General features: G+C 37.9%; 1 long non-coding RNA gene across 3 annotated transcripts in view; it reads right to left on the bottom strand.

Moving 5' to 3' along the window:
• Positions 1 to 25,829, bottom strand: part of LOC110219564 (uncharacterized) — a 127,854-nt gene that overhangs the window by 61,565 nt on the left and 40,460 nt on the right. For 2 of the 3 annotated variants that reach the window (XR_002327674.2, XR_013487337.1), the window contains exons 3-5: positions 14,796 to 14,902; positions 13,199 to 13,383; positions 6,822 to 7,686 (exon numbers count right to left, since the gene is read on the bottom strand). This is a non-coding gene — a long non-coding RNA (uncharacterized LOC110219564). Of the gene's footprint in view, positions 1 to 6,821; positions 7,687 to 13,198; positions 13,384 to 14,795; positions 14,903 to 25,829 lie in introns of those variants that run through there. The other variant, XR_013487338.1, reaches the window with a different exon arrangement.

The following is a 25,829-nucleotide window of genomic DNA, read 5'->3' on the forward strand; positions in this document are numbered from 1 at the left end:
GGTTGTTGTGAAGACCAAATAAGATAATATATGTGAAGCATTTTAAAAAAAAAACCTTAAAGTGCCATATTGTTATTTAATATCTGAGTAGCACTCTGTGATGTTATTTTTGTCAAGTGTTCACTGGGGTCCCAAGGTGTTCTTAAGTATTAAGTGCTTGAATACTTGAGGAAGTCACTTTAGAAATTTTTAAAAAATTGGTCTTTATAAGAAGAAGCCTTGGATGTGACACAGATTTTTGAGGACGGATGGCAAAAACTACTAATAGTTGCAGAACTAGTTAAAGGATAATCCTTAGCTATTCTATGCAAAATAATTTATATACCAAAGCTAATCTGTTCAGCTAAAAGGAATGAGCCAGTGATTTGGTATCTGAGATAACTCCCTGAAGATTAGAAAATAAGATAATTTTGAGAGGTTTATACAGATCAAAGTCCTATAGCCCATATTTTTATCCATCTTTTTCCCCTCTGAGAAGTAAAGAAAAAACAAAGTAACAGGGAATATAGGGGAAAACAGTTTATTGGGACACAATTTGGCATTATGCTAAAAATGTCACTAACCTGTACATACCCTTTGCCCCAGTGATCTCATTTTTAGGCATACACCTTAAGGAAGTCAAAGAGAGAAAAGTTCCAGATATCCTAAAATATCTGTAGCAGCACTTGTGATATCAAAGAACTGGAAACAGAGTGGGTGCTCATCGACTGGGGAATCCATGACACATGGATGTAATGAGGATTATTGCTTATAAGGAACAAGAACATGAAGAATTTAGGAAAAATTTAGGAAAACTTGATTAACCTGAACTGATGCAAAGCTGAAATGGGCAGAACTAGTAAAACAATTTTTAGGAGGACTACTGGATTGTAAAGGAAAACAACATTAAAAGACATCAACAGAGAGATAGTAGACTAATAACAATAATAAGAAGAATAGCTGGCATTTATACAGGCTTTAAGGGTTGCAAAATGCTTCATGTGCGTTATTTTTTTGGACCCTCCCAACAATCCTGTTCTTATTATCTCCATTTTACAGATGAAGAAACTGAGGCTGAGAGAAGTTAAGGGGTTGGCCCAATAGGCATATGTTGCCAGACCTAAACAATATATTGATTTGTTTTGCTTAGGTGTATGTTGCTGCAAGTACTGTTGGGAGTCATTGGGAGATGCCAATGAAGTAAAAAAAAAATAACATCAATAAAACCTTTTCCTTAAAAATAAAAGGAAGAGAAGGAGAAGAAAAGAAAAATAGCTTTAAAACTTCACTTAGCAATAGGAGTAATACAAGTCATTCACTGATTGCAAGGAAAAAGCACCCTGGGGGGCAAAAAAGGAATGCTTTGAAAAGGTCCATGTGGTTTTCAAGCACATAAAATCCAAACAGGAGAAAGGGAGAGCTTTTTTTTCTTCCTTCAAAAGGAAGGATAGATAAGTTAAGCATAGATAGGATTGATAGCAGTTCAAATTTAGTGTGCAAAAGTACTAATTCTGTGCCTAGTTGTTTGTATTTCTTTAAAAATTAAAATTATCTTGTTTTCGATTTGTTATTAAAATACTGTGAGTGAGCAGTTAAGTAATTTGTGCTATTAATTTAATGAGTTTTTTTATATTTGTATTATATTAAATTTTATTTTTATAATTTTTGATTATTTTTGACAATTGGTTAGAATTAGATTATATGGCTGCATGCTCTAAAATTTGATTATGCCTGGAAAATGCTTTTTGGCCAGTCTGCTGTACTATAATCTGGTGACAGTCAGCCAAACAATAAACATTTAGTGAGCCCCTGCAATGCACCACGCACTGTGCTAAGCTCCAGGATAGAGGAAGAAGAAAGGAGCCTTCAAGGAGCTTACAACTGAATGGCAGTTACCTAAATTACAGGCATGGTACCTAGAAGCTGCTAACCAACTGCTCTAGGGATTTGCCTTGCTAATGAGAATTTACAAGTACAGGTAATGGAAAATGTCACAGATAAACATTATCAAGTCAAATCTCTTTATTGTACCTAATATACTTGCCCTCTCATCTGTAGTCCATCAATCTTCTTTCAAGATCTAGCTCAATTGATCAAACAAGCTTTTATTAAGCACCTTTGTGTAAGACTCTGTGCTTGGCCTTGGGAATATAAAGACAAAAAAAATAATTTCAGCCCTGGAAAGGGTGGGCTTGGGAGTGGTGGTGGAAATGACCCCCAAGAATCCCTTCTTGGCTAATTCTATCATGGTAGTAGGACTCCTTACATTGGCATGCAGTTGCTCACATGTTATTTAATGATTTTTCCCTTCCTTCTAATATTCATGTGTTGGTGTGGTTTTTTTTTTCAATTAAAATCACAGACTCATAGAATCTTGGTGCTAGAAGGGACAATGAGTGATAGGATCATGTGATCTAGAGCAGAAGGTAACTCAGAGGCCATTTAGTATGTAACCCCTTCATTTCACAGGTGAGGAAACTGAGGCCTGGAGAAGCTATATGATTTGTCCACAGTCACACAGGGAAGCTGCTGTCTCACACACTAGAATGAACACTTTTTAGTTAACTGTTTTTTTCTTTGTATCCCCAGAGCTTAATGTAGTGACAGACTTACAGTAAGTGCTTAATAAATGCTTATGGGGGCAACTAGGTGGCACAGTGGATAGAGTGCCTGGCCTGGAGTGAGAAAGACTCATCTTACTGAGTTCAAATCGAGCTTCAGACATTTACTAGCTGTGTGATCCTGAGCCTCAGTTTCCTCATCAGTAAAACAAACTGGAGAAGGAAATGGCAAATCATTCTAGTATCTTTGCCAAGAAAACCCCAAATGGGGTCACAACGAGTCAGACATAACTGAACACGATTCAACAACAAAGGTCACATAAGCATCTGAGGTAGGATTTAAACTTAGGTCCTTCACATTACCTTCCTCCCCCCGCCTCCGCCCACCACCCCATCCCTTTTTTTCCCCCTGATTTTTCTCCCTTGTGATTTTCTTCTAATGCCTTGCCTTCAACAAACTATTCGGTATCCCACTTAGATCCACTCATCTCCAGCTATTTATTGGTCAGACTGTGAAGACCAACCATATTTAGCAAGTATCTTCAAACACAGCTGCTGTAGTAAGCTTCCTAAAGCACAGATCTGACCATCACTCCCCTGCTTAAGAATCTCCAGTGGCTTCCTATTGCTTCTTGGATAAGCACTAGCTCATTGGTGGAATATTTGAAAGCTTTTAAACTCAAGCTCCAGTGCACTTTTCCTGTTCTATTTCATATTACTCCCCTTCCTGCACTATACATTTCAGCCAAACTCACCTCCTACTGTTCCTAGAACTTCACTTTCCATCTCCCACCTTTGTGTTCTTGCACTGGCTGTCCCCCATGCCTGGAATATACTGCCTCCTTCACCTCCTGAGGTCAGACCCTTAGATTCCTTCAAGATGCAGATAAGGAGTCACTTCTTACTCAGTCTTTCTTGATTCCCCTCTAGCTGTTACCATTTCTCTCTTCTCTATTCTGTCTCTTCTTCCCTCTCTCTCTCTCTCTCTCTCTCTCTCTCTCTCTCTCTCTCTCTCTCTCTCTCTCTCTCTCTCTCTCCCTCCCCTGCCCTTCCTCCTTCCCGCTGTCTCTCTCCTCCCTCTCTCTCTTTTTTCTCTCTCTTTCCGTCTCTCTCTCTCCCTCTCTCCCTCTTCCTTCCTCTCTCTCCCCCTGCTCAAATTACCTCCTTTTTTGTCACCTATTTGCAAGTTCTGTGCCCTCATAGAACATAAGCTCTTTGAGTCTGCTTTTTTTCCTCGTATTCCCAGAGCCCCTTACACAGTGCTGTGAATACCTTGGGCACTTAATAAATGTTTATTTAATTGAATTAGAGAACAAAGATGACCTGATGGGACACAAACGCTTTGAAACCTGGAATGTTGTTCCAACTCTAGGGCAGTTGAAGCAGCTGTCTGCAATGTGTGCATTTTGTTGTTTGTCCTTTGTTTTCAAAGAGGACCACCAACATCATAATGCTGAGGTAGAATAGTGGATGATGGGTGATATCTTGACTTACTTGTGAATTGGATTTAAGTGAGACAGATTTGTGCAAAGTCGTCAGCCTCACGTTTTCTTCCAGAGTCCTACAAGTCCAGTGGCTGGACAGAAGTCAAAATGACTGGCAACAGCCGGGGATGCAGCAGGTGACCTTGGAGTCTTCAGTGTTTGACCAGGTTCTAAGCACTCTACAGCACTTGCTTCAGCTGCCTTCATGGTTGTTGGAACAAATTGTTCTCATCTACCCATTCTTCACATGCTTGGGGTAGACATCCCCTAACTTACTGATAGGTTTGAGGCCTGTTGTTTACCCTCAACCTGGTTAAGCCCTCCTGTCGAGACTCTTTTACCCGGGGTGGTTGATGTGCATGCTCCAGCTTCTTAGAGCCACAGGTATGAGTTGGATGACAGATGGACACCAAAGGTGAATGAGCAGCTCTGAAAAGGGCTCCACAGGCCCTCATGCCAGAGGTGCTGGTCCTCCCTGAACACCCCATACACCCTTCGAGAACCTCCTACTCATAACTCCTATATCCAGCCCCAACAATGAAGAAAAAGCAAGATGCTTCCTCCCCACCCCCATGTTGTGGTTTGTTGGTTCTTCTGGTTATATATTAATAATGTTTGTGGCACTGGAATATAATCCCAATCACTGCATTTGTGGTTACCTGATGCCAAGGCCTCCTTTTGGCTTTTAATCATCCACAAAAGCGGTTCATGATTTTTTATACTCTTCTGCCATGCACATTATTTCTTAAATATATTTTGATTTAGCACAACAGGGCTTATTTTTAAAAAGGGGATATAATTATGACAAGCCTTTCATATATGGAAACTCTACTGCTCAGGGAAGCATTCTGGCTGGCACATCAGAAACTGTTTCAGATTAAGACAGCTCATGAAAAAAAGATCACACTGATTTGTGTTTATTTGTTGGCTTGCAAATTTAACAACCATTATTCTTATGAAGAAGAAAGCTATCAATTAATAATACAGAGAACAGTACACATAATTTTCCAAAGATAAACTTTCTCTCATAAAGAATATTGTGGGAAAAGGGCAAATTGGGTGATAACAGACTTCTGGTGCTACTCACCTTGTCAGTGTGCAGACTGAAAATTTAGACTCCCTGACATATGATTTTATTTGGTAAAGGTTCAACTGTCAACAAAAAATTGCTAACACCAGTGTTGTGTATAGGTGAAAGTAGAATGTTACACAAGTAGAATATATCTGGAAAAAAAATGCTTGATAAGATTAAGTTGGAAAAATGGAAAGGGATAGAGTGGACAGGGCCTAAGGATCTGTGAAATGAGGGGGTTGTATTAGATGACCCCAAGGCCCCTTCCAATCCTTTGATATCTTAGGATATCATGATATGATATCTTCTAACCTAGTAGGAGATAAGAATTGAGTGAGAGGAGAACAATCATTTGGGGAGTGACTAAACAAATGAGGATACGTGGATGTAATGAAATATCATTATGACATAGAAAATGATGGAATAGACAGTTTTAGAATAAACTTGGAAAATTTGTAGGAACTGTTGCAGAGTGAATAATTTGCACTATAGAATAATTTGTACTATAAAAACAAAATTATAAAGAAAAACAACTAAAAAACAACTGTAATGAAACAACATGAATGAAACAAGCTTTTGGTCTATAAAGGAAGCTGTTATTCTTTAATCTTGATTTCTAGTACAAATTAATTCTAATTTCAGTTCAAAATTCAGCTTTATAAGATAACTGTTTTTCCCTCTCTTATGTCACTCAGACACATGTTTCATTACAGTTGTTTTTGTTTTTTAAAGATTTTACATTGACAGGTATGTATGACCACGAGACCAGTGAGTGTCAAAAGGATATAAGTTCCATGGTACTCAATAGGGACAATATAATGAGTTCAGCTTAGTATCTTACCAGTGAAATGAATGAGACTCTTATCTTAATAAAATAGAAACCAGGGGATTTTGCTGAAGTTACTTTCAAAATCAGAGTGGTCCATGCTGACATAAGGGAGGAATGAAGATTACAAGGTTTAGTTTCTATATGAGAGCTTTGGGGGGGGGAGTTTCCAGTTAAAAGCAATATTTACTAGTACTGCAAAAGCATGCCAAAAATATCTCTGCAGATTTACTGAGAGATAATTAGGTTAAGCTGCTCTTAACTCAAAGGAAAAAAGAATCACTTGACTTGCCATCTCTAAGCCTTTGGCTAGTACTTTGGTATTTCTCCACAATTCACACTTGGGAATAGGCCCTAGGCCTCTGCCTTCATTTGAAGGTATATTCCTTCAGGAGTAGCATCAAAGTAGGACTTAAACAGCTGCCAAAAGTAACCTTTCCCCTTCCTTTCTCAAAAAAGCTAGAAAGCCTCAGATTTAGGTAGTAGTAGATTGTACAATGGACAGAGCACTGCCCTTGGAGTCAGGGAGACCTGGGTTTCCAAGCTGCCTTGTGCACTTACTGTCTATGGGAGCCTTAAAGTCATTTAAACTTTTTGAGTCTTATTTTCCTCAGTGTAAAATGAGGGTAATTGCATCTGCCTCATGAGGTTGCTGTGATGATCAAATCAGATAACATACATAAAGTGTTTTGTGAACTTTAAAGATACATCAATATTAACTATTATTATTTGTGAGAGTTATCATTAAAATTAACCTTTATATACCTATAGTATATTCCATAACAATTCAGGTGTCCCTTGTTTTGTGATAAACTAGTGTGGAATTTCTTATCCTGTGGAACTGAAAAGGGAGGAAAACATATGACCCTTCAAGAATGGTACTCAGTGTACAAAGTAGATCAAGGTATAGGACAACAATTTATTTCATTTACAACAAAAGAAATGCCTAAAACACAAAAACCTCACAAGCAAACGTTGATAAGTACTTTTAAAATGACAAAGTTCTCCATCCATCTTATACCATTCTAAGAGACAAAAAACTCGTGGGAGACTTGCGGGTCTGCTGAACAGATATTTCGCTTTTACTTCTGACTTGTCCTGTCTGCTTAGCTCACAAGTCTCAATCTCCTGGCAAGCCATGCCCTGTCTTAGACTTTCTTAATTCTTTCATCTGTAGTATCCTCCCAGCAGGAGCTATGTTCTCCTCTGAGTTGTTACAGAGATCACCGCTCCTCCTGAGCAACCACAACCTGGACCCAAAAGTGTCCAACCTCTTGAACCCATAAGGTTGCTGCCAACACTAAAAATACCTGTCTCAGTATCAGTGTGTGGTCACATGGGCTCAGGCAAAAAAACATACAGCAGAAGAGTAGGTCAAGGACTGGAAGTCTAGACCCAGTTTTACTCCAACAAGTGGCACATATTATCATTGCTGTGGGCTCATAGTTATCATTGCTGCTAGGGTAAATGAGGGATCCCCACACAAGAAATCTAAGGGAAAGACTACCTGAGTCCCAAGTGACATGCTCACTGGGGAAATGAAGAGGGAGTGAGAGTGGGTAGTCATTCTTCTTAAAGTCTCATGAGATGGGTGGCTTCTCCTGGCTCAGTGGCCAATCCTCTCCGGCACAGCTCCTCAGTGATGCCTCTCACAGGTCCAAGGGACTGACTGGGAGCCTCTGGCAGAGCATGCCCTTTTAGCAAGAGACCTGACCACTGGAAGGGGCCAGGGCACATGCTCAGCTCCATGGGAAGAACCCTATTCTAAGAGATCAAAGAGATTTCCCTTTATTATACTGAGAAAAAAAAATCTAGGCATTTAAAGCACCTCAAAAGAGAAATTTTCACAATGGACTAGACTAGGCAATACTTTCAAATAGAGAGAACATGAAGGAAAATAACAAGGAGAAATACTAACTTTGACACAATTGTAAAACAACAAAATTTAAAAGAAAAAATTCTCTTAAGCATCAAGAAAGAAAAAAGGTCATATTTTAAACAATACCAATCAGAGTTGTATAGAAAAAAAAACAAGAAAAAAATATCAAAGGTAAACCAAAATATGCAATGATTTTTAAAAATTACCCCCAAATTACATATTCTGAAAACATAACCATATTTATTGTCTGGAAGCTGAAAAACTTGCTTCAAAGACAAAACCTCAAAGAATTTAGCAACAAAAAGCCACAAAGATCCCTTCGAAAAGGAGAGAAGAAAATCTAAATTGACTGAATAATAAGTGACTAGCAGTAACAATAATATACATTACACTTGTCATTGCCTTTAATTAATATTTAATATAAATATACACATAAGAATTAGGCATCTGATTTTGTCTAATAGCAATGATGAAATCAGAATTTGGGATACTAATGTGTATTGTAGTGATCAGCACAAAAGAGTAAAAAACACTAACAAAAATCCATTTCTGCTAGTAAAAAGGCATTTAACACTGGTGAGAAATGATAGTAGCAACAACTAAAAAAATAAGAGGGAACAGGTAAAGTAGCCCCCAAAGCAAAGCTCTTCTCCCTAGGCTTAAAAAGGTTTCTGGACTTCAGAAAAGCATAAGAACTAAAAGTTTGAAAAATATAAATATAATTTGCCTTCTTTTCAAGTTCTAATAGTTGAAAGAGTTACTAAAGATTAAGAGAGATTATAGTTCCTTGAAAGGATAAGTGACTTATTCATAGTCACACACATATGACAGAACTGGAACCTGAACTCCAGGTCATCCTGACTCCAAGGCTGGTCCTCTCTTTATTCACTATATCATGCTGCCTTTTGTGATTTGAATTAGAGTATTTAAAATGTAATTATCTAGAGTTAGATTCTTTATATGTATATTCTTGCCTCCCTTGGTTTTCCTCCTACCTATCTGAATCTTCTTTCTCAATTTCCTTTGCTCTGTCATCATCCCACATCTGCCCATTGTCCTGGACTTCTCTTCTTTCTCCATATTCTCTCCACTGGTGATCTCATCAGCTCTCATGGGTTCAATTATCATTCTTAGGTAGATCACTCAAAAATCTATATATCCAGCCCTTATTTCCCTCCTGAACTCCAGTTATCAACTTCCTTTTGACTAAGGGGTGAATAAGAAAATCAATTTGGCAGCTGTGTAGAGCATAGATTGGAGGGAAGAATCTTGAGACAGGGACCCAGTACAGCATCTTGGCTTTTATAATAGTCTCTAGGCCATATGTGATAAGGACTTGAACTAGGATAGTGGCCGTATAAGTGGAAAGAAGGGAAGGTATCTAAGAAATGTTGTGGAGGTAGAAATGACAAGATTTAGCAACAGATTGGTTGTGTGGAGTTAGTGAGAGGAATCAAAGATGAAACTGACATTGTAAACGGAGCGACTAGAAGGATGGCAGTGCCCTCAACAGTAATAAGGAAATTTGGAAGAAGGGTGGAGGGTAGGGGGAGATAACAATTTCTATCTTAGGCTTATTGATTTTTAGATGACTATAAATGAATGTCAATAAGGATAAAGTCCAAACTTTGCCAAATATATCTGTTGATTTCATTCAGGCAGAAATAGCTAAGCTTATTGATTACTGAAGATTGCTATTGATGACAATAAGGGAGGTTCCAGAGTCCTAAATTTCGGTGAGTTGCTACTGTCAGTAAGTTACCACACCTAAGAAGATCATGTTGGTCTAACAGGATTTCCTTGTTACTAAGCTACACTCATTAGTCAGTGTTCCATTCTGCTGTAAATATTTGCCAGTCGATTGCTGGTGAATTTTTCTCCTAGGAATATTAGCTTAGAAAGCTGAGAAATTACAAGCTCACTACATACAATATGGAAAAATTAACTCTGATGTGAAAAAGGTAAGTATGCACTCCCAGGTTTTTTGTTGATTATAATATTTTTATATTTTGTCAATAATAAAAAGGACATGAGGATAATCAAGAAAAAACTAATTGGTTTTACAATATAATAGGATACAATAACATCAATCTATACCACTGCTAGTGATAAGACCATATTTAGACCCTTTAGGGGTTTAGGGAGTTAGGACACCTGAGTAATAGTCCTAATTCTACCATCAAGCAAACTGTTTGACTTTGGACAACATCATTATAGGATCATCATACATTTATAACTGGAAGGAACCATCCTGTCAAATCATTCCCCTCTCTGATCATCCCTTTTTATGGATGAAAAAACTTAGTCTCAAAGATGTGAAATGACTTGCCATATCAATCAATTAACAAGCATTATTAAATGTTTACTATGTACCAGGCACTGTGCTAAACATGAAGGATGTGAAGAAAAAGTAGAAATCATCCATGCCCTCAAGGAGCTAATATCCTAATGGAGAAGACAATGTATGTACATACATACACATACACATTTATGTACATGTGCACATATACATGTGCATGTGTATTACGTGTGTGCACACACAAATGTGTGTACATGCATATATGCATTGTGTATGTGTATATGTATGTATATGCATGCAGTATTCCAAAAATCATAGAGTAATTTTAAATTATTAAAGTTTAAAATTACACTCAATCTTTTGGGACTCTGTGTGTATGTGTGTATGTGTGTATGTGTATGTAAAATAACCTTTAGGGCAACTTTGTATCTAGTTTGTATATATCTTGCATCTGCCTGGTTTATATATACACACATACATACATACATAGATAACAATGTAACATATAGAAAATATAAACATGTATTTCTCTTTAAGTGTTTAATAAAATTTGCTCATAAATCCAACTGATCTTTGGGTTTTTTCTTTGGGAATTTATGTCTTGTTCAATTTTTTTTGAGAATAGGTTAAGTCCTTTATTTCTTTGTTAATCTGGACATTTTATAGTTTTGTAAATATTCATCCATTTCATTTAAGTACTCAGTTTTACTGGCATATAATTGGGCAAAATATTTTATAATAATTTCCTTTATTTCTTCTTAATTTCTTGTGAATTCATGTTTTTAATTTTTAATATTGGTAATTTGGTTTTCCTCTTTAAAAAAATCAGATTAACCATAGGTTTATCTATTTTACTGTGGTTTTTTTTTTAAAGAAAATCTCCTAGTTTTAACTATTAATTCAATGGGAGGGAGATTGCTTTCAATTTTTGTCAGTCTCTTCTTTGATATTCAGAATTTCTATTTTGGTGTTCAAACATTTAGTTGGGACTTAAAGGAAAGCCAGGGAGGTCAATATTCAGATCAGAGGAGGGAAAACATTCCAGGCACGAGGGCCAGCCAGAGAAAATGTCCAAAGCTAAGAGATGGAGTGTCTTGTTCATGCAACAGCAAGGAGGCCACAGTCATTGGATCAAAAAGTACGTGTTGGGGAATAAGAAGACTGGAAATGCAGGAGGGGGCTAGTTTATGAAAGGCTTTGAGTGCCAAAATAGGGCATTTTATATTTGCTCCTGGAAGCAATAAGAAACCACTGGAGCTTATTGATCAGACCTGCACTTTAGAAAAATCACTTTAGTGGTTGAATGGAGGATGGATTGAAGTGGGGAGAGAATTGAGGAAGGCAGACCTACCAGCAGGCTACGGGCAGTAGTTCAGGCATGGGGTAATGAGAGCCTGCAGTAGAGCTGGGGCAGTGTCAGGGGCGGGGGCATACTAAAGAGATGTTTCAAAGATGAAATCGACAGACCTTGGTGAGAGATTGGATATTGGGGGAGAGGGGAGATAGTGAGGAATCTAGGATGATTCCTAGGTTGTGAGCCTCAGGTATTGGGAGGATGCTGTTCTTTAAAGGAATAAGGAAAGTGGAGGGTGGAAGATTTAGGGGGAGTCTAAGATGACTCTATGTGATTTTTCCTTTGATTTCCTGATCAAGATTTGGTCTGGTGCATTTTCTAGGTCTTTGTAGAATAGTTGGGGGGGAGGGACTAAGCTGTACTGCTTCCCCCTACTCTTCATCTTGGCTGGTCTATGGTTAGATACCAATGGTATCTAATTTAATACCTTAGTTTAAGTTAAAATATGTGGTTGGAAGCCAGATTTCAAAGGGTTCAGAAGAGAATGAGAGAAAATGAAGTGGAAGCACCAAGTATTGACAGCTTTATCAAAGAGTTTAGATGAGAAAGGGAGGAGAGATTTAGACTATAGCTAGCTGGTATGGTATGATCTAGTGAGGGTTTTTTTTTTTAAGGATGGGGAGATATTACATATTTGTAGGAATCAGGTTAAGAAACATGTAGATAGGAAGAGAATAAAGATTAGATAGAAGTAGCAAGTGGCAAAGCAAAGATATAAATGCAGGTCAATCAATCAATCAGCCAACAAATATTTATTAAGCACCTACTATATGTAAGGTGCTAGGAATACAAATGCCCCAAAATGAAACAATTCCTCCTCATGAGGAGCTTACATTGCAAAGGTCTAAATTCCTCTGACTCTAAATAATTGCTTTTCTCACTATACCATTACACTTTCCTATATGGCAACCTCTCTGAGACTGGGTTCCTCATCTGTAAAATAAGGAGGCTGGACTAGATGACCTTATAGGTCCCTTTTATCTTTTAATCTGTGGTCCCATGATTTCTCTAGTCCCGTCCAGATCTAACATTCTATGATTCTAAGTCTGGAGCTACCAGAATATCGGTTTTGGATTGTGTATACCAGTAAATTGTGATGGCAGAACAGGGAACTAGAACTAAGATACTGAATTTGAGGTTAATAACAAAAAGAAGAAGCCTAGCATGATAACCAGAAAGGGAAGGGGAAGGGAATAAGCACTGATATAGTGCCTACTATGTATAGGCACTGACTATTCACACACATACATATATATATATATATATATATATATATATATATAATATATATATGTATATATATGTATATATATGTATATATATATATACTTACATAAACATATGTATATATATATGTATATATATGTATATATATGTATATATATGTATATATATATATATATATATACTTACATAAACATATGTGTGTGTGTGTATAAATACATATATGCACTTTTTACAAATATTATCTCATCTGATCCTCACAACAACACTGCAAGGTGGGTGTTATTATTATCCTCATTTTACAGGTGAGGAAACTGAGGCAAACAGAGGTTTAAGTGACTTGCCCAGGTTGCCACAGCTACTAGGTGTCTGAGGCCAAATTTGGACTCAGGTCTTTCTGACTCCAGGTCCAGCATTCCATTTCCTGGACCACTAGCTGCCTGTTAGGTAGTTATTATACCAGTATGAGTACTGAGGTAAAACATTCTCTTATTATTTAAAAAGTCTTATGGGTACTGACCAGCTAATGAAAAGCATGATTTTTCTGCAAGATATTGGTGAGAGGTGTGGTCAAGCTGAAGAAGCAGGGGTATAGAATAATTAAAATGCCACATGAAACCCTAGGAAGTGCTAGGGGTCTTTTGGTGTTGTGAGTGCTTGCTGGATCAGGACCATATGAGTCTTCCATGGTTTCATCCAGGTACCCTTTGAAGAGATGACATAACCTCAGTATTTAACCACTCCAACATTAAAAGCATACTTTTCCAGCAGGATACCATCTAAGTAGATAGCCCTATACCACCAGTCCAGTGAATTCTAGATGTCATTTGTAAACTTCCAGAAAACCACAGGTGCATAGATTTGCAATCAGGTAGGAGAGATGTGCTAACTAGATAATGGTACAGTGAGGTGCATCTGAATGACTAGACCCCAAAATTCACTGTCAGTGTTAACAGGTCAACGTCAACTTAAAGAGTCCCTCAAGGAGTATCCCAGCATCTATCTGTCCTTGGCCCTGTATCGTTTAACGTTCTTATCAATGACTTACATAAAGGCAGAGACATATGCTTTATCTTATTTGTGGATGACACAAAGTTGGGTGAGGCAGCTAACATGGTAGATTACAGAGTCTAAGATCCAAAAAGATCTCAACAGGCCAAATCTAACATAATGAAGGAACTCAATTTCTAGTTGCAAGAATGTTACTGGTCTATAATCTGGAGGCATTGATGGAAAAGATTAAAGAAGATCATGATCTCCTCCATTTGGATGTTCAACTCAGATGGATCATTGAGCCCTTCCTAAAACTAGCATGACCCCTTTTGCATCTTCAGACCCCTTGTTATCCGAGTTGCATAGCTGTGAAGGACTTTGAAATTGATGAGGAAGCAGGGGCTCAGGAGCCAGGTAAGCAATCAAGATCTGCCCTTGCCACATATTCTGCTTTCACCTGAAGACCCCAAGTTTACCATGCCCTAAGAAGAGCTGCTACCTGAGCAAGAAATATCCGAGGTTTGATAAATTAGATGATGCTTCATTTCAAGGTTTCTGTGTAACTTCTTGTTTTATTTTTTACTATATTTCTGGCTTCTGAGCAGTCACTACCTTGCTTCGACCTACAATATAATTGTGCTCCTTGGCTCCTAAAAACATAGACATCAATCTGACCCATTACCAGCCTTTGAACCCTAGAACTCTTATGAATTCCCAAAAATGATAGCCAATAGTCCTATAACAATTTAGGCTGAATCTTTTAGAGTCTTAAGGTGCCTATTTTTAGTCTAAAATCTGAATCAATTGACCTTAATTTAAACAATCTCTAAATATTTTTCCCCTGCTTTCCCTACTCTCCAATGTTTGTTTTGCATGTTCATATTTTTAAATTATAACTTGAATTTTTTTTTATAAGGATAGAGCTAAAATAACAAAAATAAGCCTTTTGACATCATCTATTATTAGTTTTTTTCCCTATCTAGTGAGATAGCTTCTTGCCTAATCTTTTATTCACTATGCATTTAAATAATAGTTTTCCATTTCTTTTCATACCTTGATAGTTGTGTTATAGCAAATATTGTTTCTGTATTAAAATACTGGCTTCAGTGTAGCACAAACCTCACCTGAATGTGATTTCTTATTTTGTCCCATTACCCACGTTGGCTGATGTTATCCAGGAATATTCCTTCTGATTCTTCACTCTGAAGATGGAAGTGCAGATTTATATGGCCTGGAAGACAATGAAACTTGGATTAAATTCTTCAATGAGCTGGTATCTTAGGATGATAGGGAATGTTTTTTCAAGTTGTGGTATTTGAAGTGAGTTGTTGAAGTTCACTTACTGAATTAGGATTGTCTGTTCTTCTTGGAGAAGTTTCAAGTGACTCTAAATGGACAAGGTAAATTTTGGTTGAAAATTTCAAATACAGTTATTAGATACAGAGTACTACTTGGAAAGTGTTCTAACATATGTGTGTATGTATGTATGTATATATACATATTCAGTTTATGTGTATTCATTTGTGTGCAAATTGTTTAGTGATACAAATGGTATTACAGATTGTAACTGAGTTGTACTGTAGATTTGTTGATGGGCACAAGCTTCGGTCCCTGCAAATGAGAAGAACACATCATCCTCACAGTAACTGTTGATGATCCTCTGCTATGCCATGTGTGGCTCACAGGTGATACTGATGATCTGAGAGCAGAACATGAATAACAACAAGATATAAAATCATTAGCTGATGAGTTGAAATAGTGAGACTGAAAGCAGGACCAAATGAAGGAGCAATGCATCAGAGGAGATAAAAACAGAAGCAAAAACTCTCACTCAGTGCAAGCTTTATCTTATTTCCTGCTTTGGTCTTTCTGATCTCAAGTTCATAAGCTTTAACTCAAGTACTTTGTGTTCCTTAGTCATCTATCTCATATTTTGAATATATATATTTTTAAAGAAGCAGTCACACATAATACTTGATTAGTCATCAGGGAATGTAGGCTTCATTTCTGCCTATGAAACATTTCCTCTATGATCTTGGGCAAGTTATTTAACCTATTTATAGGTTTTTCATTCTCTGTGTAAAATGGAAAGAATATATGATAAGTGATCTTTTGCATTATCTCTCTAGGAATCACGCCCCCATTTCATGTCTCACCGATAGCTCCAAACAGTGTCCTCAGGTTCAACCACTTCCCCTCCAACACACTTTTATGTGTTGTCTACCCCATTAGAATGTAAGCTACTTGAGGGCAAGAACTAACCTGCTTGCTTTTATTTGTATCCCCAGTGCTATGTGTTACATAATAAATGTTTTACCATCTACCTATCTACCTACCTACCTATCTGTCTGCCTGTCTGTCTGTCTGTTTGTCTACCTATCTTCTTTTTCTGCTCATAGTCACCTCTGTTTAAGGAAACTTACGATTGCCTAAGGATATACCAACAGGATGCTTCCCTTGCCCCTAGAACTTTGATATGGGAACAGTGTCCATATTCCTTCCCTCTCCCCCCCATCTAAGACTTTAGCCACATTGAAAAAAGGATGTCCCTTCTTTCTCAAGGGAGCAAAAAAAAAACTTTCCTAAATTTCTACAGGCAAGGATTTAACAGCTTTTTTTAAAAAAATTAATTTTTAAAAAAATATTGAGTAGAAAGAACAAATTCATAAGCAATAATAATAAGGTCAAGGTGGCAGCTAGGTGGCACAGTGGATAGAGTACCGGCCCTGAAGTCAAGAGGACCTGAGTTCAAATCCGGCCTCAGACTAAACACTTGACACTCACTAGCTGTGTGACCCTGGGCAAGTCACTTAACCCCACTTGCCTAAAAAAGAAAAAAGAAAAAAGAAAAAAAATAATAAGGTCAAGCAACTGAGGAATAAATCATTTGTAAAAAAAACAACTACCTGGGCTACCTGCAATGAAGAATAGAATCAATTTCTTCCCCTAAGCTTTGTCCTCTCCCAAAGTGAAAAGGGACCACGAAAGGGACCACCAGTTTAAGAGATCTGAGGTTCAAGACGATACCACCACCACTACCACCACCCTTTAACAAACAAGGGACGGAAGAAAAGAAAAACTTTCTAGTTGCTTTGAAATCTCACCAATGTACTCTATCAGGTCTTGGTGGAGGGAAAGAGCATTGGTCTCTGTTTCTGACTCCCATCTTCCACAAAAGGAACTTATAGAGTTGTGGAAGAAAGGAAAAGGAGAGCTGGTACCTAGAGATTATGAGAACAATTTGACCATTCTTCCTCTGTGGAGCAAACCAGCAAAATGGAGATAGAACTACTCCATCTTCTCTCTCCCAGAAACCTCCAAAAATAGTTATTGGAAGCCAATTCAATGACATCACCAAACTGGTAAAATCTGGAGCTAAAATCCCTTCTCTTCTCCAGAAAGTCTTTCCCAACTCCTCTTAATTGTAAGACCTTCCCTCATCTAATTATTTCCTATTTTTCCTGCACACAGCTTTTTTGTACAGATTTATTTGCTTGTTGTCTCACCAATTAGCTTGTGAACTCCTTGAGAGCAGAGAATATCTTTTGCCTCTTTTTGTATCGCTACTGCTTAGCACAGTGCCTGAAACAAAGTAGGTGCTTAATAAATTTTTGACTGACTGATTGGAATAGTGTCTGCTTTAGTCTCCCATATCCAAAGCAGTACTGACAACACAAGTATTCCATAAGCAATTTTTTAAAAAAAGAACAAACATAGAAAATCAAAGTTTGATCAATAGTCTAGAATCTTAAAAAACAAAGCAAAAATGCAAGTAATCAGATTTTAAGGCTTTATTTATATAACCGTTCCATATTTAGTTTGTTTATTTGTGTTTATTGACTATGGCTAAGTTTATATATAATAAAAAAGTACTTAAATGTTCAAGGAGAATGATGGAACAACCTAACTTCTATAGATCCTGTCATAATTTCAGCTTATAAAATAAAACAGTTATAGATTTCTCAACATGAAATTTATATTTTATCTAATAACTGCAATAGTGACCAAAATATAAGATGTTTTTACTCTTGAGCACCTGAATGCTGACAGAGAAAAATGTTGCTAATTGGGTCCACTAAAAAGGTATGCTATCCAAACTCCCCTAAGCCATCACTATCACACAACAATCCTTTTTTCATGTTTTATGGACCCTCTATCACAATCCGAACAGTGTTTCAAAACTTCCCTTTATTCAGGGCTAATCCCTCTGTATGTACAAGCGATCCCATTCTATCCTGTCTTCTCTAGCAGATTGTTTCCTCTATTATCCTTATTTACTCATTAATTTTCAATTTCTTCTTGTCTGCTGGTTACTTGGGATCCCTGCTGCCAACAAACATACCTATGTCTCCCTCATTCAAAAAATAAACAACCCTCCTCCTCCTTACTTCATTTGTCCCTCTCTGTTAACTATTGTCCCATATCTCTCCTCCCTTTGGTGGCTAAACTTGAGATGGCCCTCTACAATAGGTGCATCCAGTTCTTTCCTTTCACTCTTGTCTTAATTCTCTACAGTCAAGCTTCTGACCTCATCTTTGAACTGAAACTACTCTTTTCAAGTTACCAACGACCTCTTAATTGCCAAACCTAATGATTTTTCTCAATCCTTACCCTTCTTGACCTCTTTGCCATCTTTGACACTACCATCCTCTTCTCCTTGCACTCTTTTCTCTCTAAATTTTCATGACATTGTTCTCTCCTGATTCACTTCCTATGTGTCTCTGCTCCTCAGTCTTCTTTGCTGTATCTTCATCCAGGTCATGCCCACTAAGGCTCTGCCCTGGGCAATGCAGATACTTCTCAGATTTATTTGTTCAGTCCTAACCTCTCTCCTAAACTTGGTCTTGCATCTCTGTCTACTGGATGTCTCAAACTATGTCTCAAGGACACTTTAAACATGTCCAGAACTAAATTCATTATCTTTCCCCTTAGAAGCCCTGCCCTCTCCCGAGCTTCCCTGGTACTGCTACAACCTAAGAGTCACCCTTGACTTCTCACTTTTTCTCACCATCCACACCCTCTCTGTTGCTAAGTTCTATTGTTTCTGCCTTCACGATATCTCTCATATATGCCCCCTTACCTCATACCCGCTGGCTGGTCTCCTTGCCACAAATCTCTCCCCACTGAATTCCCTCCTCCACTCAACTGTCGATGGACCTTCTTAAGGATAAAATCTCATCTTCTTGTCCTCTGTTCAGTCAACTTCAATAGCTCCCTATAACTTCCAGGATCAAACATAAAGTCTTCTGTTTAGCACATAAAGTCCATCACAATCTATCACCGTCCTGCCTTTCCTGTCTTTTTTAATACCTTAATGCACTGTGGGACCTAGAGACACTGGCCTCCTTGAAGTTCTTACCATACAACATTCCATCTCCTGACTCAGGACATTTTCACCGGCTGTGCCCCAGTCTGGAATTTTCTCCATCTCCTCTGTGCCTCCTAACTTCCTTGACTTCCTTCAAGTCTCAACTAATGCTCTATCTTCTGCAACAAGCCTTTTCTAGTCTTCTTTAATCTTGAACCTTCCCTCAGAGATTAGTTCCAATTTATCATGGATGTAACTTGTTTGTATATAGTTGTTTGCATGTTATCTTCCCCATTAGACTGTGAGCTTCTTGAGGGCAGAGGCTGTTTTTTGCTTTTCTTTTTTGTCCCTACTGCTTAGCACAGAGACTGGCATGTGGTAGGAGCTTAACAAATGCATAAGCCCACAACTCTATGCCCTTATCATTCTCAGCAAATGATTTTGCCTCCTGCTTTCCTGTAGAAAATTAATAACATCCAAAGTGAACCCTCTTAATTTTTTACTCCTCAACTTCTTAATTTCATTACCCTCCTCTCTTCCTTCTAGTCTCTGAAGAATTGGCTTTCCTCCTTGTGAAAGCTAATCTCTTTGACCTGTAACATTTTACAAATGTATTTATTCCATTCTTCCCTTATTTTAGCCATGATTTTATTCCATCAGTCACTCTTTTCTTTCTTTCCCCACATTCTCTCTCTCTCTCTCTCTCTCTCTCTCTCTCTCTCTCTCTCTCTCTCTCTCTGTTTCTCTGTGTGTGTCTCCCCTCTCTTCCTTCTCTCACCCCATCTTTTTCTGTCAGCCTACAAAAATATTCAAGTGTTTCCTAACAAAACCAAAAACCTTCTTTGATTTTGCTATAACCACTGGCTATTAACCTATCTCTCTTCTTTTCTTTACCACCAAACCTCTAAGAGTAGTCTACACTTGCTTCCTTCCTTATCACCCAATCACTTCTCAGCCCCTTACATTCTGGCTGCCATCTACACTACTCCTCTGAAATAATTTTCTCCAACTTCACTAGTGACCTCCTCATTACTCATTTAGAGGGTAACTTTCTGTCTTCATTCTCTTTGACCTTGATGCAGTATTTGGCACTGTTTAGTTCGATGACATTCCACTGTCCTGGTTTTCCTCATACTTGGCCAACTATTCCCTCTCTGCTTCCTTTGGTAGCTCCTCTGCCTCCTATGTCTCTCTACTGCCATTCATAGTCACATATGCCCAGTTTTCCAAGTTATTCTGTATCCTTCTTCTAAGGTACTCTCTTCTAAAAACAACCTAGAGTTCAGAAAATACTGAATTCCGATAATTGGAACATCTTTTAGATTGGTGTTTATACTGTGTAGGTGAGGCACTAGAATTCAAACCCCCATACCCATTTCTTCTTGGATCCGGCCTCAATGCACAGTTAGGGCACATTGGTATTTGCCCTGGCACTCACAGGTCCATTCACTCTCTCTCTCTCTCCTGTACCAACACACTAAATGCTCTCCTTAGTCACTCTGTAATCACTCTTTCCAACTTACATGATAGAACTCTGTCCATACTACCCACCATCTACATTTCCCTGTCAATTAACCTTCTATGTTCTCCCATAGGACAACTGAATAACACATTCCACTCTCTAATTTATGCATTTACAAACACAACACAATGCTAAGAATCTTCTTTCCTTAACCACAACTGGCCAGTTTTCAGCCTCCAAGATCACTCAAACCAGTGCTAAAGCTATTTCTTGATACCCTTAAGTAAACCTGGGAGAATCAGGACAGACTAGATACAGATTTGTGGCTCTGCAGTGAGAGCAGCAAAAACAAAAAACAAAAAAACTACATCATGCCTAAAAGGAAATTCTTGAGTACCCCACAAATGGGACAAAAGGACTTCCAGCAACCAGAAAGTGTGTTACCCCTTTGCCACAAGAGCTTTCTAATTCTGAGCCCATTCCCCTTGACTCTATATGTACTTATGGAAAAGTGTGTCACAGACTTTGTGGGTGATGCTTTATACCAACTGTTCTTACTATACTATTTTAATAAACATATTTTCTAAAATGATAAGGCTGGCAAACTAAAATGATTCTTAATAATGCTGATGGAAGCACACTAGTGGGGGACTGAGTCAATGGCACTAGGGGGAAACTTCCAACTCTTCAGGGGTCTCCCTAGCACCTGACAGAGAGAGATGCAGCCTTCTTCTAGGGCCTGAGACTCATCTGTGGGAATGAGAATTAGGATAAAGATCCTAATATACTTATATATGTAGCCCATATGTGTGTGTATATATGTGTATGTATGTATATATATATGTGTGTGTGTGTGCTACCTAGCTGACATATATCTATATGTATATACATATGTCTATATGTATGTATATACATATAGACATATGTATGTGGCAGCTAGATAGCACAGTGGATAGAGCACTGGACCTGCAGCCCAGAAGATCTAAGTTCAAACCATCCTCAGATACTTACTAACTGTGTGGCCTTTGGCAAGTCATTTAATCCTTGCCTTAGTTTCTTTAACTGTAAAATGGGGGTAAGAATAGCAGCTACATCACAGGATTGTTGTGAGGATCAAATGAGATATTTCTAAAGTGCTTAGCATAGCACCTGGCACATGTAAATGGTAGGTGCTATATAAATACTAAACTTATTATAATTATTATTACATATTTCTTAGAATTTTGTATCTGCAAGTGTTGTCCTTCCCTTTGCAGGTATATAAATGAATCAATATTGCTTGCTAGAGAACATACAGATAGGTATGAGCACAGAGTATTTAGAGTACAGCCTAGGAAGGAATGAAGACGTGGGTGGCCTGGGCATCCTTCTCAAAATAGATATTCTGGGAAAATTGGAGGGAGAAGCTAGAGGGGCAGAGGGGACTCCCAATGTGTGAAGGTCAGGGCTGGAGTGAACTTCCAGGGTGGAGAGGTTTCTGTGGCATTATAAAGTCCAGGAGGGTAAGGGGTGCAGTTTGGAGGGGAATGAATATGTTGGGACCAGGTTGTAAAGGACTTTAAATTTGAAAAAAAAATTTATATTTGATATTGGCGGTAATAGGGAGGAACATGAGTTTACTGAGTGGTGGGGTGACATGATCAGATCTGTACTTTAGGAAAATAAGTTTGGTATCTTTGTGGAAAATGAATTAGAGTTGGCAAAAACTTGAGGCAGGGACACCAATTGAGAGGCTATTGCAATAGTTCAGGAGAGAGGTGATGAGGCCCTGAATTAAGGTGATAGCCACGGGAACACAACAAAGAAGATATAAATCAGGGATGCTGTGGAGGTACACATCCTTAGATTTGGCAACTGATTGGATATATGAGCTAAAAGTGAGGGCTCCAGGATGACAATGAGATTGTGAACTTGGGTGGCTAGAAGTATGGTAGAAATCCTTTTTTTTTGCAGAAATAAAAGAGTTTGGAAGAGGAGGGGTTTTTTTGGGAGAAAGATAATGAGTTCTGTTTTAGATATGTTGACCTTAAAATACCTACAGGATAGCCATTTTGAAATTCCAATAGGTAGTTGGGGATATGTGACTGGAGCTCAAGAGCCACTGTAGCTAGATATGTAGATCTTGAAGTCATCAGCATAGAAATGATAATTAAACTCAGGTGAGCAGATGAGTTTACTAAGAGAGTAGAGAAAGAAGAGAAAAGGGTCCAGAATACAGCCTTGGAGTATGCCTACAGCTGGAGAATTTGATATGGATGATGATGCAGCAAAGGAATTTGAGGAGTGGTAAGAAAGATGGGGGAAGAACCAAGAGAAAGGAGTGTCATGAAAATTCAGAAAGGAGAGAGTATCCAAGAGGAAAGGATAATCAACAATGTGAAATGCTGCAGAAAGGTCAAAAGGGATGAGAACTTTGGAAAAAAGGAGTTTCATAAGAAATAATGAAGGGGATGTTTTCAGAAAAACCTGGAAAGACTTGTATGAACTGATGCAAAATAAAGTGAACAGAAGCAAGAGAACAATTTATACCATAATAGCAATACTGTAAAGATAATCAATCAACTTTGTAACACTTAGTAACTCTGATCAATACAATGATCAACCAAAGGACCGACAATGAAACACCTCTGAAACCAATGGCTTCAGATTGAAGCATATTTTCTTCTTTTTCCTTTTGTCTTTTTTCAGACATGGTTAATATGGGAATTTATTTTACATGGACTATACATATCTGTAATGGATTTTGCTTTTCTTGTCTTTTCATTGGATGGGAGAGGGGGAAGGAGAAAGGAGAGAATTTGGAACTGAAAATACAATTAAATTAAACTATTAGAAAAAAATTTTAAAAAGAAAAAAGAAAAAAAATTTGAAAAGGAAAAGAAACATTTTAAAAATGCAAAGAAGAGCAGTTTCAGTTGAATGATAATATAATAAGCCAGACTGCAATGGGTTTAGAAGAAAGTGAGAAGAGAAAAAGTGGAAGCAAGAAATGTAGACATCTTTTTCCAGAAGTCTGGCTGAGAATAGGAGGAAACATACAAGACAGTTTATAGATCTTGTCATATCTTTCTCCTCAAAAATCTCCAATTGAATTAATCTCCTATTGAATTAAAAACTATTTGAACTTTTTTGTCTGGAATTCAAGACCTTTAGGAGTCTGGTTCTATGTTACCTTCCCAGTCTCGCTGCAAGCTACTTTTTCTTGTGGTCTATATTCCAGAGGGCAGCTAAGTGGCTCAGTAGATGGAGTGCTAGGTCTGGAGTCAGGAAGACATGGGTTAAAATCCAGCCTCAGATACCTGGGCAAGTCATTTAACCCTGTTTGTCTTAATCCACTGGAGAGGGAAATGGCAAACCATTCCAATATCTTTGCTAAGAAAACTCCATGGTTCTACAGGGTCACAAAGAGTCAAACATGGCTGAACAACTGAACAAATGAGGACCAATGACATCATGGAGGGATGTCTGAGTTAGATTTAAGTGAGGCAGAGTTGCACAAAGTCGTCAGCAACTACGTTCCAGAAAAAAACGTAGTATTCTCAGACTCATCCTGGATTCATGACTGCTTCCTTACTGCCTATGTCCAGTTTCTAAGTCCTGTCCATTCCCATTCAAAAATCTCTCTCCCATCTGCTCTCCCCTTCTGACCACCACCACAGCCACCCTTCTTCAAACCCTGATAACATTTTAGCTGCTCTTCTACTGCTGTTTATACTCTATCCCTTCCATTCCATTCTTTACATGACTATCTGAATCATCTTCCTCATTCACTGCTCTGATCATATCGGTCACAAAACCTCTTGTTGGCTCCTGATTGCCACCAAACAAAGTACCAAACTCCTGAACCTGTCATTCATGGCCCTGCACAGCTGGCTCTAATTTGCCTTTATTTTCATCTCTTATTTGTCATCTCCTGTGCATCTAATCTCCATTCTAGCCTGATTGTATTGACTTCCCTTCTCTGTTCTCATCCTCCCCTTTCCCATCTCTATGTCTTTGCCCATATTAGCCCCAGAGAATCAAATCCTCTCACATTTCTATCTCTTAATGTTCCTCCCCACCTTTAAGACCCAATTCAAGTGCTGCTTCTTCCAGGAGGTCTTGCCTGACTTCCCCAAACTAAAAATGATATCTCTCTTCTCATATTAGTGTATATCATATATACAAATATTTGCCCACATCTTTTACTTCCCCATTATATTGTAAGCACCTTGAGAGTAAGTCTCTATCATACCTATCTTTGTACGCCACAAATTTAGCATGCCTTGAATGCAGGAGGCACTCAATATATGTTAACTGAACAAAAGGCCTTGATTTAAGAAAAACACAACACCAGCATATTCCAATACCTTTTTTTCTCTTTTGTATATGATTTTCAATGGAAACAACTGAAAATAAATGAACATAGGATACTTCAAAACTTCAATAGAACTGTGATCTCTTTAACATGGCTATTCCCTTTGTGATACAGAGTGCAACCCTTTTATGCCTTCTCATTAAGTGTGAGACAATGTTCTATAGCACACCTATAGGAGATTCACCCAACATGTTGGAAAGCCTTCCTCTAAGTCATTTTACATTTGGGTAATCTTATTGGGTAATCATCTTTTATCCTTTAATCTTATACATGAAGCCTCCTTTCTAATCAATCAACCAATCAATCAATAAACATTTATTAAGTGCCTACTGTGTGTCAGGCACTGTTCTAGTCCTAGACGCAAAAGGCAGTCCTTGCCCTTGAGGAGCTTACAGTCTAATATGGGAAATAACATGCAAACAAATATACACAAAGCAAGCCATGAAGAGAACTTAATTAAAAGAAGGAAAGCATTGGAATTAAGAGAAGTTAGAGCAGGCTTCCTGTAGAAGGCGTAATTTTTGTTGGGACTTAAAGACAGGGAGGGGAGAGCATTCTAAGTATGGGGGTTAGAGAACACACTGAGGGAAAAAAAAGATTATTGAAAATTTAAACACATAAAAGAAAGGAAATAGAAAAATGCTTTTTTCTAGTAACATAACCTATGTCTTTGTACATATAGTAATCATAGTTATAATGTTAGAACTGGAAATATTATTAAGAGAGCAGTAGATAGAATGCTGGGCCTGGAGTCAGGAAGCCCTGAGTTCAAATTTAGCTTCATACACTTCCTAGTTGTGTGACCCTGGGCAAGTTATTCAAAAGCTGTCTGCCTCAGTTTCTATAGCTGTAAAATGGGTATAATAATAGCAACTATCTCCCAGGGCTGTTCTAAGGATTCAATGAGACAATATTTGTCAAGGGTTTAGCACAATATCTGGAGCATAGCAGGTACTTACTAAATGTTGTTTCTTTCTTTCTTTATTTGAGAGTTGAGGAAACTGAGACCTAAAGTAGCAGAGTGGGGAATA

This window comes from Phascolarctos cinereus, unplaced genomic scaffold, assembly GCF_003287225.1.
Source record: "Phascolarctos cinereus isolate Bilbo 61053 unplaced genomic scaffold, phaCin_HiC Scaffold_5;HRSCAF=322, whole genome shotgun sequence".
Lineage (NCBI taxonomy): Eukaryota > Metazoa > Chordata > Mammalia > Diprotodontia > Phascolarctidae > Phascolarctos > Phascolarctos cinereus.